This window comes from Phoca vitulina, unplaced genomic scaffold (assembly GCF_004348235.1).
Source record: "Phoca vitulina isolate PV1807 unplaced genomic scaffold, GSC_HSeal_1.0 scaffold10, whole genome shotgun sequence".
Classification (NCBI taxonomy): Eukaryota; Metazoa; Chordata; class Mammalia; order Carnivora; family Phocidae; genus Phoca; species Phoca vitulina.
The window spans coordinates 46,375,647-46,389,721 of NW_022589713.1; the positions used below are offsets into that span (position 1 = coordinate 46,375,647).

Sequence of the window (14,075 nt, forward strand, 5' to 3'; positions counted from 1 at the left end):
GTGGTACATATTTGTTCATGTTACTTGCAAAGTAGAGATTTAGGGAAAATAAAGTACATTTGGGTAAAAATAAAATTTAAAAAATAAAATTGATAATGCTTAGCTCGTAAAACCCACTTGCTTGTAAAATGCCATAATAAACATTATGAAATGTCAGAAAAAGGTGTTCCACGTGTGTGCTTCCCCCTCCCCCGGGGTAATTTTGAGTTTCACCGAAATTGGATGCCCAAAGTTGTACACGGTGCAGGTAGGCCTCACTGGCTACGTGTGACATGGGAGACGAGGAAGCCAGCCACGCGGACCTTGGCAATGGGGAAGGTCTCAGCCTGGCCCTGTCAGAGCGGACCCTGAGGTAAGTCTGAGAACAAGCAAGTCATTTATTCGGGAGGTGGTCCCAGGAAACACCAGTAGGTGAGAGGTGAAGTGAGACATGGAGGGACAGGCAACCAAAAAAGGATGTGACATCAAGTCCGTCACCCCTGGGGACACCTGCAGCTTCACCTTGCCGGAGTTTCTGGGAACCTACAGAACGTTCACCTCAGAGTTATCCCATCTGCCAGGTGAGGGAAGTATTGACATGTGAGTCCCATAGGCCCTGGTCACGGGCTGCTGCTGGGAGGGAGGGTCTCTCCCCGGCGCCTCAGCCTGCTATGTGGAGGGCAGAGCAGGCAGAGATGCAGAAGCGGGAGCTGGGAGCTGTTACACAGGGCCTGCTGGGGGGTCTTACTCCAGCTTTATAAATGGAAGCATGACCCAGTGAGCGAGGCCTGTCGCTGGCAGATCAGCTCAGTTAATCCTCTTACCCGTGAACGCCTGGCAAGGGCCCAAGGCCCTGGAGAAACCCCACCCTACCCCTTGCGATCCTGGCCCTGCACACTCCCCTTCCTGAGCCACTGTTAAAGGACCCATCTCAGGTACCACAGGCTCCACTCCCATGGATGGTTCCAGCCCACGCAGGCCTAACAGTCCTGCCAAATGTAGTATGGGTGAAAGAACACACCCCTTTATCGGGGCTGGGTGGCGCTCGCCGGGGGGTTACACCAGGGGCGCTGTCCTGGTTGCCCGTGACCAGCAACTGCTCTTCAAGGTAGCCACGCTGATCCTGTAGAGGTTGTTAACGATCTTGAATATTGCTCCCGCCCTAAACCAGCCAGTACCCATTGGGGTAAAACAAACAGGACACTCCTCTTGCAAAATCCGCGGGGTATATATTTCTGAGCTACCCTAGCACAATCCACTCTGGGGAGAGTGACCAAGGTCCAGATGACAACGAACACGAATTTCCGAGGCTGCTTCTGCAGGGCACATGCTCTGTGAGGGACTTGGCCCAGCTGCCCAGCCTGGGGAGCCAGCTGTCCATACTTCCAAGGCTCAACAGGGTTCACACCAGAATGTTGTTTGGGTGTTAACGCCTCAGCCTCTGTTCACCTCTAGGGGCTGAAAGCTCTTACAGACCCGCCTACTGCTGCTTCCGAGGGTTATGCCAAAGCCCCCTGGATTCGTTGCAGAAGAGCCAGGCTGGAGGCGTCTCCTCTGTGACACAGGCCACCCCTCTATAGAGAAAATTAGGGATCGAGACAAAACCCTATGAAAACCCAGTCTCAAAACCCCAACATTTCTATGTCTCCAAAGAATAAAGCTGCCAACCTCAGCCTTTATAGGTAAGATGCCAGGATGAATGCCCTCACCAAATTCTGTATTACTCTGAGCGTTGTGCACCATGTTTTCAGACTCTTGATCCATTTCTTTCAGCTTGTAATAAGCCGGAGAAGCTATCCTTTTCCCAAGATGGTCATTCTTATGTGACAGAACTCTGGACAAGGAAACCATGAAGTACAACAAGGGACTACGAAGGAGTAAGTTCTCATGGAATGTTCTATTATCAGCTCTGAAATTTCTCTTTCCTCAGGGATGGGAAATTGTTTTGATTTGCTGGCTTATTTTAGTTAGTGACTGCCTCTTTCTTTGGATTCCCGTAGATCTCATTGATAAGCTATTTAGAATCCAAATACCAATTTTCACCGCTGTGAAAACTCACTAAAGTTTCCTGATTTATAAGGTTCTAGCTACTGTGGCAAATAGGAATTTATTTTACTAAAAAAAATTACCAGGAAATATCCAAAAAGTATATTGTATCAAAAAGGCACAATCCTAAATATATTAAAGAAATCAAATCTCATCTTGTTTTATATTTTAATAAACTCTAGGATGATAGGAGTTGTTACTTCTGCCTGATGTTTAGTCTTATCCTGTGGTGATCCTACAGCCAGCCCCACATAAACCCAGGGCTCAGGCAACCTCCTGCCATCTACAGCCTCAGCCCTGAACCACCTGCTCTAACCCATTTGATGTTCCTCAGGCTGACCTGCTCAAGATCCTTGCATTGCACAGCCTACAACACATTTTGCTTTTAAGCCCAGTGCCACATCTGGGAGCAGCCTGCTTCAAAGTTGTCCGTGCCCTACCTCTGCCACCACTCAGCCTCTCCTCCAGCTGTCCTGCCTTTGGTCTCCCTGGACACGCACCTCCATCGTCTGTCTTGGCTTCGGCTGCATCCCTTGGCTGATGTGCTTACACGGCTTGTCCCAGAACCCTCCCAGCATCTATCCAGACGTGTGTCTACTTTCAAATATACTTAAGAAAATCTAAACAGCAACTGTCTACTTTAATTTCTTCTTTCGTTTTAAATCCATAACTTTAAGTGGTTTTGATATTCATATTGTTTGTATTCTCAAATGCTGCATCAACCAGAAACACTATCATCAAACAGAACACACTATATGGATGTAGGTTTTAAACTTCTCCAAAAGTGGGTTATCATGCCATATAGTTTGAGACGTGCTTCACATCTCACCATGCTTTATAAACCCCTTCTAATCATGCAAAACAGATCCATATGGTTATTAACTCCAGATAGAGATCATGAGGCACCTCTGTGAGGCACGTCAATTAAAGTTTACAGTGGGTCACCGGAATGATTCCTGGGACTGAGTTTCTGGTTTGAAAACCACTTATATGAAGCCAGAAATACCTCTATCTCCCTCAAATGTACCCACCTGGGCCAGTTTTGTGCTCAAAAAGTGAGAGAAAAGCATTTACTGAGGTGATCTGAGCCCAAATAGTGGTTTCCCTAGCAACATTCAGATAATTCACATAAATATGTGGTACTCTGAAAAAATAACATGCCGATATCCTGACTTGGCTAGCATCAGTTTGGTCCTAGATCTGGCTCATTTAATAACTCATGGAGTGGTAGAATCAGTATTTGCTTCAATGGTCATCCTCATCCTTTTCCTAACAAGGCAAACATGAGAAGCCAGAGGGTCCGCCCTCCCCCCGCCCCCATCTGTTTAACTGTGAAAAGAACTGCTGGTTCTCAGCTAACAGAGGAATTCAAATCCTCATCAGCCTTTTCTTTAGTAGTTTCTGGAATCACTAAATCTTAGGACATCTGGAACAAATCAGGTCCACTCACTGTAACAACTGGATTAAAGACAAAGAATACTTCTGGGGCAGGGGGAGGGCAAAAAGGAATTCCCAAAATCCGCGGGCTGCTCAGAGGTCTGATGTCATAAGACAGGATGGTGTGCAGTGATGTGTGACCCGACCCAGCAATGGCATGGTGCCACCCTATACAACACATCAGCTGCTCCTGAAGCCCGGCCACCACATACCCAAAATGCAAGAAGTTTATCTGCATTTCACGGAAGATGGCAGGCCAGATAACTCAAGAGAACCCAAATCAGCAGGGCCACTGTGGTCCCTTGACAAGTAAGTTGGTTGTGGCCATAACTTTTCCCTGCTTCAAGCTCAAGAAGCAAATGGGGGACATAAATGGTCACAGACAATAAAACGTGTTGAAATTACAAGCCTCCCTGGTTTGGAACTGTTTTTCCTGTGAGGTGAAGAGCCACAGAGAAAACAGCTCTGCCCGCCTGGGTCCTCTGGAGTTCCTTGAAGGTAGAAACAGAATACACACAGCAGACATAGCACGTCGAACAACCAGGAATTGGCTCATTTGTCCACATAGTGGCTACCACATTCACCCTCAGCCCAGTTTCTCTGCTTTGGGCCTGAAGTACTAGTTTTCTTGAGCTCATCAAAGTTTTTATGGACAGTTACCTGTGTCCTTAATAAACCAAGAACAAGGAACGAATGTATACTTTTTAATCAGTATATTATAGACCCTAGGATCCAGAGAGTCAGGGAAACACTTCCTTCAGTGGTTTCCAAGTTTGGTCTTACATTAAAAAAAGAAAAATATAACATGACAACAGCTTTATAATGAGATCCCAGTTCTGCATATTATAATAAAAATCTTCTGTCTACTCCTGTTAACAAGGCAAAACATTTGCTTCTCCAGCATGTATCTTTTCCCATAATCAGGAAAAATTTCTGAGCAGGGGTTTTTAGCCTGTTTTTGTGTCATCAGATACTCTTGGTGGTCTCCCGAAATGAATGGTCCCCTTATCAAAATAATGTTTTAAAATGCATAAAATGAAAAATCAGATTACAAAGAAACCAATCATACAAAAATATGATAATTACATTTTTTAAAATGTATGGTTTAATAATATGTGTTCTTTCTTTTATAACATTAAGTAATAAGATTTGGCGGTGGGTTTAGTAACTACCATAACTTTGAAGTGGGTTTAGTAACTACCATAACTTTGAAGTAGGGATGAATGTAAATGATATTTTGAAACATCTGCAACATTGTAACTTGATAGGAAAACATGAGTGATTTCTACCTGTGACAGAGGTCCTGCTAATATTCCTATGCTTTGTTGTCTACATTCATAATCAAATAAAATGCTACATTTCAGTTTGAAGTTAGTAAAAGTAAAGATTGTTTTCCTATTCAAGTTCACAGACTCTATGAACTCTATGCACAGATCACTAAGGGGATATGGACCCAGGTTAGAGCCTCTGTCCTGTGGGAAGGGGAGGGAGAGGGGCTGCTTTAAATGACGGGAAGAAAGGACCACGCTGGTGGAGAGAGGAAAGACAAGAATGTCATTTCTGGAAGGTGTATAATAAGATATTTGCAATTTCCTTCACCTCAATTCCACTGTCCCTGGACTAACAATGAGCCATCTTTAAAACTGATGACCCTGGGAAGGCGGGCCAAGGAGGTACATTAGAGAATCTTCTCCTTCTCGGCTTAGAAGGTAAATTTTTTATATTCTTCCACACGAGGAGAAAAAAAAAAAGGAACAATTCATTTGTTTTCTCTTGAAGAAACACAACTGTCAACCGAAACAATGGCATCCATCTCTTGTTCAAATTTCTTATCACAGAAAACATTCTTAAAAAAGAGCCCAGTACCCCTGGCGAGGAAGACTGATTACTCTGAGTTCATGTGTTCCCTCATGTACTAAGCACTGTAACTGCTTTCAGTCCCCCACCATTCAGGACCTTTGCAGTGAAAGCCATCTCTCACCAGGGTAGCCCCTCTCCTTTAATCCCTTCTGTCTGCAGAGCCCTCTTTAAAAACAAAGTCCCAGGGACAAAGCAACCAGAAGTAATCCTAAAGACACAAAATCCTGGGGTGTCTGGGTGGCTCAGCCGGTTGAGCTTCTGACTCTTGGTTCAGTGTCGTGAGATCGAGTCCTGCACCGGGCTCCATGCTCAGCGCAGAGTCAGCTTGAGATTCTCTTTCTCCCTCTGCCCCTCCCCCTGCTCACATGCTCTCTCTCTTAGATAATCTATGAATGAATGAATGAAAGAATGACACAAAATCCCTCTCACCACCTGAAGGGACCTCCTATATATCACTCCACACGCCTGGTTTTTAAAAACCCAAAAAACCCTCCAATTCCAACAGGGCAGATTAAAAGTCCATTGACAACTCTTTTCCCCCACTGATATCTGCTAAACACATTGGATTTAGCTTCCTCTCAAAACTCACATTCCTAAAAAAGAATCAGACTGCCTAGGGAGGCGATCTAAGAATGAACAAACAGGATGTGAGGTCTAAGACGTGTAGCCTCTCATGTTGGTGTCCCTGGAAGCAGTCTCTGATGGGGATTCAGGTGGTTTATCAAGGGATGCCATGGGGAGCAAGGGGCCACGGAAGGAGGATGGGGCAGGGAAGATGCTGAGAAAGACTGTGGTCTTGGGCAGAGTCGCCTAATTTCACATGGGGGCTCTGGAGCACAAACTGCAGCATGGAATTACCTACACTTGAGACAAGGGGGCTGGCCTTCTTCTCCCCCAAATGAGTCAGTCATTGGCTGACAGCCACCCGGGGTGGGTGTAACCTCCCAGGCCAGGTGACTCCTGTAAGCGAGGGCCATTCTCCAGACCCAAGGAGGGGCAGCTACGAGCCCTTAGCAGCCGACACTTAACGGCAGCTGGGACCTGGCACCTGCACAGTAAAAAGGATCTGAGTGTACCACCCAATAGCATCCACCCAGCCTCGTCATGTCTGGGTCAAGATCACCTGGCATGGAGTCAGAAAAGCAGGATCATAAAATCTAGAAGTTCTTTACATCGTACCTCCCTTCTCACGGCAATCTGCGATGAACCGTGACTTACGGGTGGTCTGTGTTATGCCCAAGTCTGTCACCTTTGGCTCTGGGGGAGGGGCCAGTGACCACTGGGGACAAAGCAAAAGGATCATCCCTCCTCAGCCACAGTTGTCTTGGGTTTTTCATCTGTGGAGAGCGGCAGGGCCAGAACAAACTTGGGAAAGATGCTAACGAGGGGGTGTGTGCAAGACAACAAGGAAAGTATGTGTGGAAGATTTACTTCGGAAAACAAAACAACTGCGTGTCCTTGGAATCTGGCTTTTCTTACAGTAATAAAAGTCTGCTCCGGGATGGGTGAGGCTAGTAACGGTGGCAGGAGACCATTGACCCAGCCACAGAATAAACTGCAAACATCTTAGCAAAGAAATAGCACGTGGCTCCCCGTCTGCTCTAGACTTGAGAAGTGAGGGATCTAGTTGTTACCTTCTCTTCGTAGCTCCTTTTCTTGGTTTAAAAGTCCAGGGAGAAGGAAAGAAACAGCCATATCATTTTGACCCTGCTGGAAAGATGCTTACATATAAAACCTCCAATGGTCGGCTATATTTGGAAGCCAAGGAAAATATTACCAAATAAAATTTTATTAGGTACACCCGTGAAGTAGACCCAGACTCCCCAGGTCGCTCAGGAGGGAGGTGGGCTACGGGCAGGCACGTTCCCAGTGGCTTCCGCGGTTGCCATGGTTACTCCACAGCCCTGCCTTCCACGTTCCTTTATGGATTCCCCATCCTCTCACCATCCAGATGGACAATCTCCGGGTCTAATCAGCAGGGGGAAGGCTGTCCCTGAAATCCAGTATTTGTTGGGATAGATTTCTGCTGCTCATGTGTGTGTGTGCGTGTGTGTGTGGGGGGGTGCCTGAAAATGAAGTGACCTCCCCTCCATGTTTTCAATCTGTCTAACAAGGGAACACGGTCAGTTCCTCAGGTGGTGGCCCACTGTACCCAACCTCACACCAAGGCTGGTAGGCCCTTTAGGAAACCACAAATCAGATCCGCCCTGAGATAGGAAGGAAGTTCCTAAAGTCATTTCCATTTGGTTAGTGGCATAGTGGGCGTCAGAGATAGGCAGGTTCCCCAAGCTGCCATGGCTATTTAAAGACAAAGGCCATGGGTCTAATGGCTGAAGCACTGGACTTGGATTCAGGAACCTACCAGCAGGTGTTTTTCCTGCCACTGCCATGTAACTTTCTTTTGGACCTCAGATAAGTGACTCCAATTCCTGCCTATCAGTTTCCCATTCTACACTTGAAATGCTATGGCTCCCAGCAAACCATCAACCATGAACCCCTGCAAGCTGGGCTTGTTGCTACCCTGCCTGAGTTACTTTGTAGGACAACAGAGAGGGCATCTCAGAACCACAGAGTCAGCCTCTGTGCTCATCCCCAGCCCAGGCTGGAACCAGGGCTCCAAAGAAAGACAGCTGCTTGGCCTGGCTCCACTCAGGTCTCTCCCAGGGTGGTGGAGGGGCCAGAGGTCTTATCCTCTCCACCTGGAATGTGCTGTGGACACATCCCTTACCTGCCTTTCCTGCTGCCCTCAGGAAAATGGGAACAAAGCTCCCAGCCCTGTACTTGGCTCGTAGGTTTGCTCTAAAACCAAATGCTCTTCAGCATGTGGGCAATAAGTGGTTATGTTGGCTAGAGAAGGGACAAAGGCATAAGATACAAACAAATGCAATAGGAAATAAAGTTACCATAGTAATGGAAAATGTTGGGTACTTGGCAAAACATGGAAAGAAAGCATTCTCAGTAAGTTTTAAAGGGAAGAAGCCTTGGGGTCAAAAGGTGCTTTAACGCTCCTGTTAGAAATTCCAGAATACATTCATCAACTGAGATTCTTTGAGAAAGTGGGTGTAGCAGACATAATCCATGCCCCTGCCACCTCCCTCAGATTGTTCCTAATGCTCTTGCTGACTTCCAGCTGCCAGTGTTTGCATCTTCGTATCCAAGGGTCTCTTTCTAGAACCAGACAAGGTTGCTGTCACAGGCTGGCGGTGCCAGGGAATTAACTGTCCCTACCCTCCCAACCCCAGAGTAGCCCTCAACCAATGACTGAGAGTCAGACACCCCAGCCCCTTCGTCCCTCTGATGCAGTAATTGTGAGGTGAGTTTTTTCCACCATTCCTTAGCATCTCCTTGCAGGAGGAAGCTGCAGCCATCCACTATGGTAGCTGGGGATGATGAACTGACTGACAGCTTCTCCCCATTCACATCTCCTGTCACGTGACATTGCCTCTCTCATCAGGAAGCAGAGTTTACTTCCCCACCCCTTGAATCCTGTTGGCCCTGTGACTTTGCTTTGGTCAACAGAATGTGACAATGAAATTAGACCTCATGAGTCCTTGTGCATTGCTGTTCTAGATTCTAGACCCCTGCCCCACCATAAGAATAAGCCTGGGCTAGCCTGCTAGAGGATGAGAGACCATGTGGAGGCCAGTGGAGGAACTCTGGCCAACAATAAGCCAATCACCACAAACAGAGGCAACTAGCTAATTCGAACTTGGCTGCAGATCCATGAGGGAGCTGAGAAGACCCAAACAGCTGAACCCAGCCTAAACAGATGATCCACAGAATCAGGAGATAAATAAACAGTGGTTTCTCCAAGGCATGAAGTTTTGGGGTGACTTGTTACACAGCAATAAGCAACTGATACGCTAGTGTTGCATCATGATGCACTAAATTGTCCCTATTTGTTTCCACCAAGCCTGGTATATCCATAGCCAGTGCTCTGTTACTATCTGTCAAATAAATGAATATACTAGTGCTGTGTCACTTCCTGCCAGGTGAGTAGAAGCTAGGCACTCTGGAAGGGTACTGCATCCTTCTGTACCCCTCCCAGTGTGTGAATGTCTCTTTGCTTGCCTGACTCTGCTGATTATCTTCCCAGGGGCCTAAATCCTACCCTCTGCCTAGGTAACTCCCACAGAAGGACCACCCACATGTCCATTCAGCCTTGATGTGTTCCTGAAATGTGGGAGACACACCTGTTGCCTCCCATTAGGGAACATCAGAGCAAAAGCAAAGACTTATTCCAAGAGAGGGGAGTGAGGGTGAGCAATCCTTTGACTCATTCAAAAACTCCTATTCACTGGAGCATTTCATTTTTCTTTCAAGAATAAGCCCTCGAAAAACCCATTCCTATTTCCAGAGATTCCAGAAACAGCAACTAAAAAAGCCAGCTGCTCCAATCAACAAACTTCTTTTGCATTTTTCTTCCAGATCTGGGACAGTGAAGGAAAAAAACAGTAAATCAAATGGCTAACAGTTTTCCAGGTTTCTGATCAGCTCCTGCCCACCTTCCTTCATAAAAAAATAACAATGATGGCAGCTTTACACTTGAGGAAACTGCTGATGTGCCAGCCACAAGCTTGAGGTCAAATCTGAGGCCCTCCATGGAGAGGAAAATCCAACCTATATGGATTAAGAATGTGTGACTCAATGCAGAGACCACCACCGACCCAGCAGAAGAGGCAGCAAAAGTCTCCAGATGGAAAAGCTGTTGAGTAGAGCTTCCCATGTCCGACAGCTCATGAGGGAGCATGAGCAGGGATGGAGGGAAGCCATCTTGATAATGGATTTTTTTAACCCATCCACCTCCTTTCTGGATGGGACTTTTCACACAGAGGAGGATTTTCTCCCCAAGGTCCCCAGCTTTGGAATTTCTGGTCCAGAGCCAGCAGAGATCAGACCCCAACAGCAAGTGGGGCTAGTGCACAGGAGGAGAGCAAGACACAGAATTAGCCATTCCTGGCTTTAATGACTTGAGCAAGTAACCTGGCTTCCCCGAGCGTCTGTATCCTCCCCACTAAAAAGAGTGTAATAATATTTACTTCTTAGTGTCACTGAGAGGATTAAATGAAAGAATAATGCTAACTCTCATCTGCTGAGTGCCTATTATATGCCAAGCACTTTTGGAAGCACTTAAATATGTTTTAATTCATTAAATACTTGGAATAACTTAATAAGGTGTTGCTATTATTTCTCTCGTTTTACAGATGAGGAAACAGGCACAGAGAGGTTGAGCAACTTGCCCAAGGATGCACAGCTGGTAAGATACAGTGTGTCTATGTATACTGATGACTCTCTAGGGCATCCAGTGCATGGCAGGTGTTCCATAGACAGGGGTCTCTTCCCCTTTATCAAACAAGACTTTACTTCTGCCATATGCTGTGCAGTTGGTAATTCTGGTCACTTTGCCACTTTTGAGAAGAATAATTTGTTTCAGGTTCTAAATAGTTCTCTGGGTGCAGCGATCCTTGTCTCGAAGGCTGATTTTTCATGGATGGAGCTACCTGTCTCCCAGCCAAGGATTTTGGGAAATGCACTTGACCCCACACCTCCACTGTGATAATAGCATTGTTAAGGCTACCAACAAACTGAGGGTTCTAGAGGGGAGGGGGGTGGGGGGATGGGTTAGCCCGGTGATGGGTATTAACGAGGGCACGTACTGCATGGAGCACTGGGTGTTATACAAAAACAATGAATCGTGGATCACTACATCAAAAACTAATGATGTATTATATGGTGACTAACATAACATAATAAAATTAAATTAAATTTTAAAAAAAGGCTACCAACATAGGACCATTATATGTGGCCACTAGATGGTTCTTCTAACTTCATAAATATTTTACTATGTCTTTTCACTTCCCTTAAGAGTTCTTTCATTATTCAAGTTGGCTAGCCAGAAGGCACTGAAATGTTCCACTGGTCTCCTACGGGAGGCATCAAAATATATATGTAAGTATTTTTAGATCAACTGCCATAGTCTACATTGCGTTTTCTTTATCTTAATCACATGTGATGTAGTCTTAGATACTGTAAGTATTCAGACAGACAAAACAAAACACAGTTGCATCATTTTACAAATGGGAGTTTTCAGTTCTGTTTAATAGAAACAATCTAAACAGCTTCATCCCTGTTCCTGGACATTTTGGAAAAGGTGTGTCTTGGAAATAGGATCAACCCATTAAATACTGTGAACCTTTAATTAAAGAGTTGATTGTTTTAAGAGACAACAGGCCTGCCAGAATTCATGCTCTCTGGAGAGAAAAAATCAAAACATCCATGAGTCCCTGTCACAGATAGCATTTCCTGGCTTGATCCCCGGCCACTCTGGGGGACCCAATTACTCCCAGATATCTTTCCCTCTGTCTTCTCCAGACAAAGACTCCTCAGTCTGGTGGGTACTTGGCTGCTTTCAGCCACAACACCTTGTCCTGCACTGTCTGCCCAGTCATTGGAGGGATCTTTCTCTGTTACCACTTGGCTTCAACTTTTCATTATAGTGGGTCACAACTAGCATGAGAGCTAGGATGTAGAGACACTATGAAAGGCAAAAGTCATGTCCAAATTGCCCCTTTGAAGTCCTTTGGGAGGCACCATGGTGGAGATCCACACAACAGGTCTCGTAAGTCCAACACTGCCAAGGGTGTGCCTGTGCCAGGAAAAGGGACTCCACGGACCTGTGACAGGGACTAGGAAATGAGATGGATGGAGAACAGCTGACTCAAAACTCAAGCTGTTGCGGAGTGGAAGAGAGGACCAGGTGACCCACACCGTGTCACTCTTTCTCAGTCTTGCCTCATCCCTCACCGTGTCCTCCTGACCCCTTCTCCTTCATTCCAGACACCTGCAGATCTTCATGGGCATCAGCCCTCCACACCTCCATGCCTCTGCTCACATTTTCCCTCTGCCCAGAATACCTGCATCGTCCTCCTCATGCCCCTTTATTCTTCTTCTTGGAAGCTGCTCCCTGGCCCTATAATGACCCATCTACCTCTCTTCTAGCACTGACCAGGTGGTGCCACCGCCACCCAGCTGCCCTCTCCCACATGCCGGGAGAGCAGGGCACACACACCGTTCATTTCTGCAGCCTGGTGCCCAGTGTTTCCTCGATTTGAGCAATCACGGGATGTGCATCCTACCCAGGGAAATCATGGCTCAACAGAGTTCAGTGATAAACCAAAGCAGCTCAGTTCTGGTTCCAGTAACTAAGCCTTTGTCAACCAAATTCAGACCCTGGGTTCCACCAGCAGTTTACTGCCTTCTCTCACTTTGTGTCTGGCTCTACATGAAGGTCTGGGGAAATCCAATGTACCCAAAACCACCATTTGATTTTGTATCTCTCCCCATCCAGTTACCAATTAATGTTTCTTTGATGACTCCTTTGGGGACAGCTATGGGCCCAAGATACAATGAAGGTTTAATGGGGGATCCAGACAAAAGGCTATTTTGAGAGGCCGGGCAGGGGGGGCCTGCTGGGAAATAACTCATCTTAAGGAAAGGATCATAGCTTTCGTCCAAAGACACCGCTTCTGAGATTCAGAAAACCTCCTTACCCAGTCTCTAGCTCTCATGTCTGAATCAAGGAGGATGGAATTACCAGAAAGGCTGAAAAAGCCCTGAAAACTATAGGTATTAGGAAAGAGAGCAGCCCCTCTTCTTCACATGGGAGAGCAGACTGACTTATAGGTCCCAATTCACCCCTCCCTGGACTTTTGCCCTCTGCTGTGTGACTTTGCATTTCCTCTCATTAAGGGGGCACAGAATATTTTCCTGTCCCCTGACTTTGGGGTTGGTCATATGACTTGCTGTGACCAACAGAATAAGGCTCAAGTAAGAGTGCACCAGGTCTGAGCTGAGACTTTAAGGGTTATTGCATGTTTCTGCTTGCTCTTTGCACTGTCGCCAAGCCATGAGAAGAATATGCCCATGCTGGCCGAGTGGTTCCAGCAGGACAATGAAAGACACATGAAGCAGAGCTAAACTGGGTCACCTGAACCTAGCTGAAATCAACCTACCCTCTGCTGAACCCCAGATGCATGGGCAAGTCAGCCAAGATCCAGCTGAACCCAGCCTGAACCAGCCAACCCTCAGAGAGGAAACAGAAGGCCTCTGTGTGGTTTACCTTCGCCTGGGGGCCTCTTGTACTGTGGGAGGGAAGCCTGAAACAATAGAGACTGTTCCCTTGGATCAGCACCGCCTGCCCCTCTCCTGCACCCCCTCCCATTGCCATAGAACCTTCACCTGTTGTGAAAGCAGATGCCGTTGTTAAGTGTGGGGGGAAAAATTAAAAGAATCTTTATATAATAGTAAGTCGAATCATATGAACTGTCCCAGTTAAATACTGGAAATTTCTTACGGTTCAACCTAATACAATGAGTGAGTATAAAATACCCCCTCCATCACACAAATACTCACAAGAATCAGAAATACAGGCTAAACAGTGAGATATGTGGAACTGTAAATGAAATAAAAAGCAAATTATCCCCACCAGATGATAGCTGTTGTTAAAATTATTGTAGGGGTGCCTGGGTGGCTCAGTCGGTTAAGCGTCTGCCTTTGGCTCAGGTCATGATCCCAGGGTCCTGAGATTGAGCCCCACATCGGGCTCCCTGCTCGGCTCAGGGGGGAGTCTGTTTGAAGTTCTCCCTCTCGCTCTTGCACAGTGTGCATGCTTTCCCTAGCTTGATCTCCCTCAAATAAATAAAATCTTTAAAAAAAATTATATAATATACATACTTTTTAAGTTATAAAATACC

General features: G+C 46.3%; 1 protein-coding gene across 2 annotated transcripts in view; it reads right to left on the reverse strand.

Moving 5' to 3' along the window:
• The window catches only part of ITGA9 (integrin subunit alpha 9), a 330,110-nt gene that overhangs the window by 132,614 nt on the left and 183,421 nt on the right, over nucleotides 1-14,075 (reverse strand). The gene's annotated exons all lie outside the window — the stretch shown is intronic.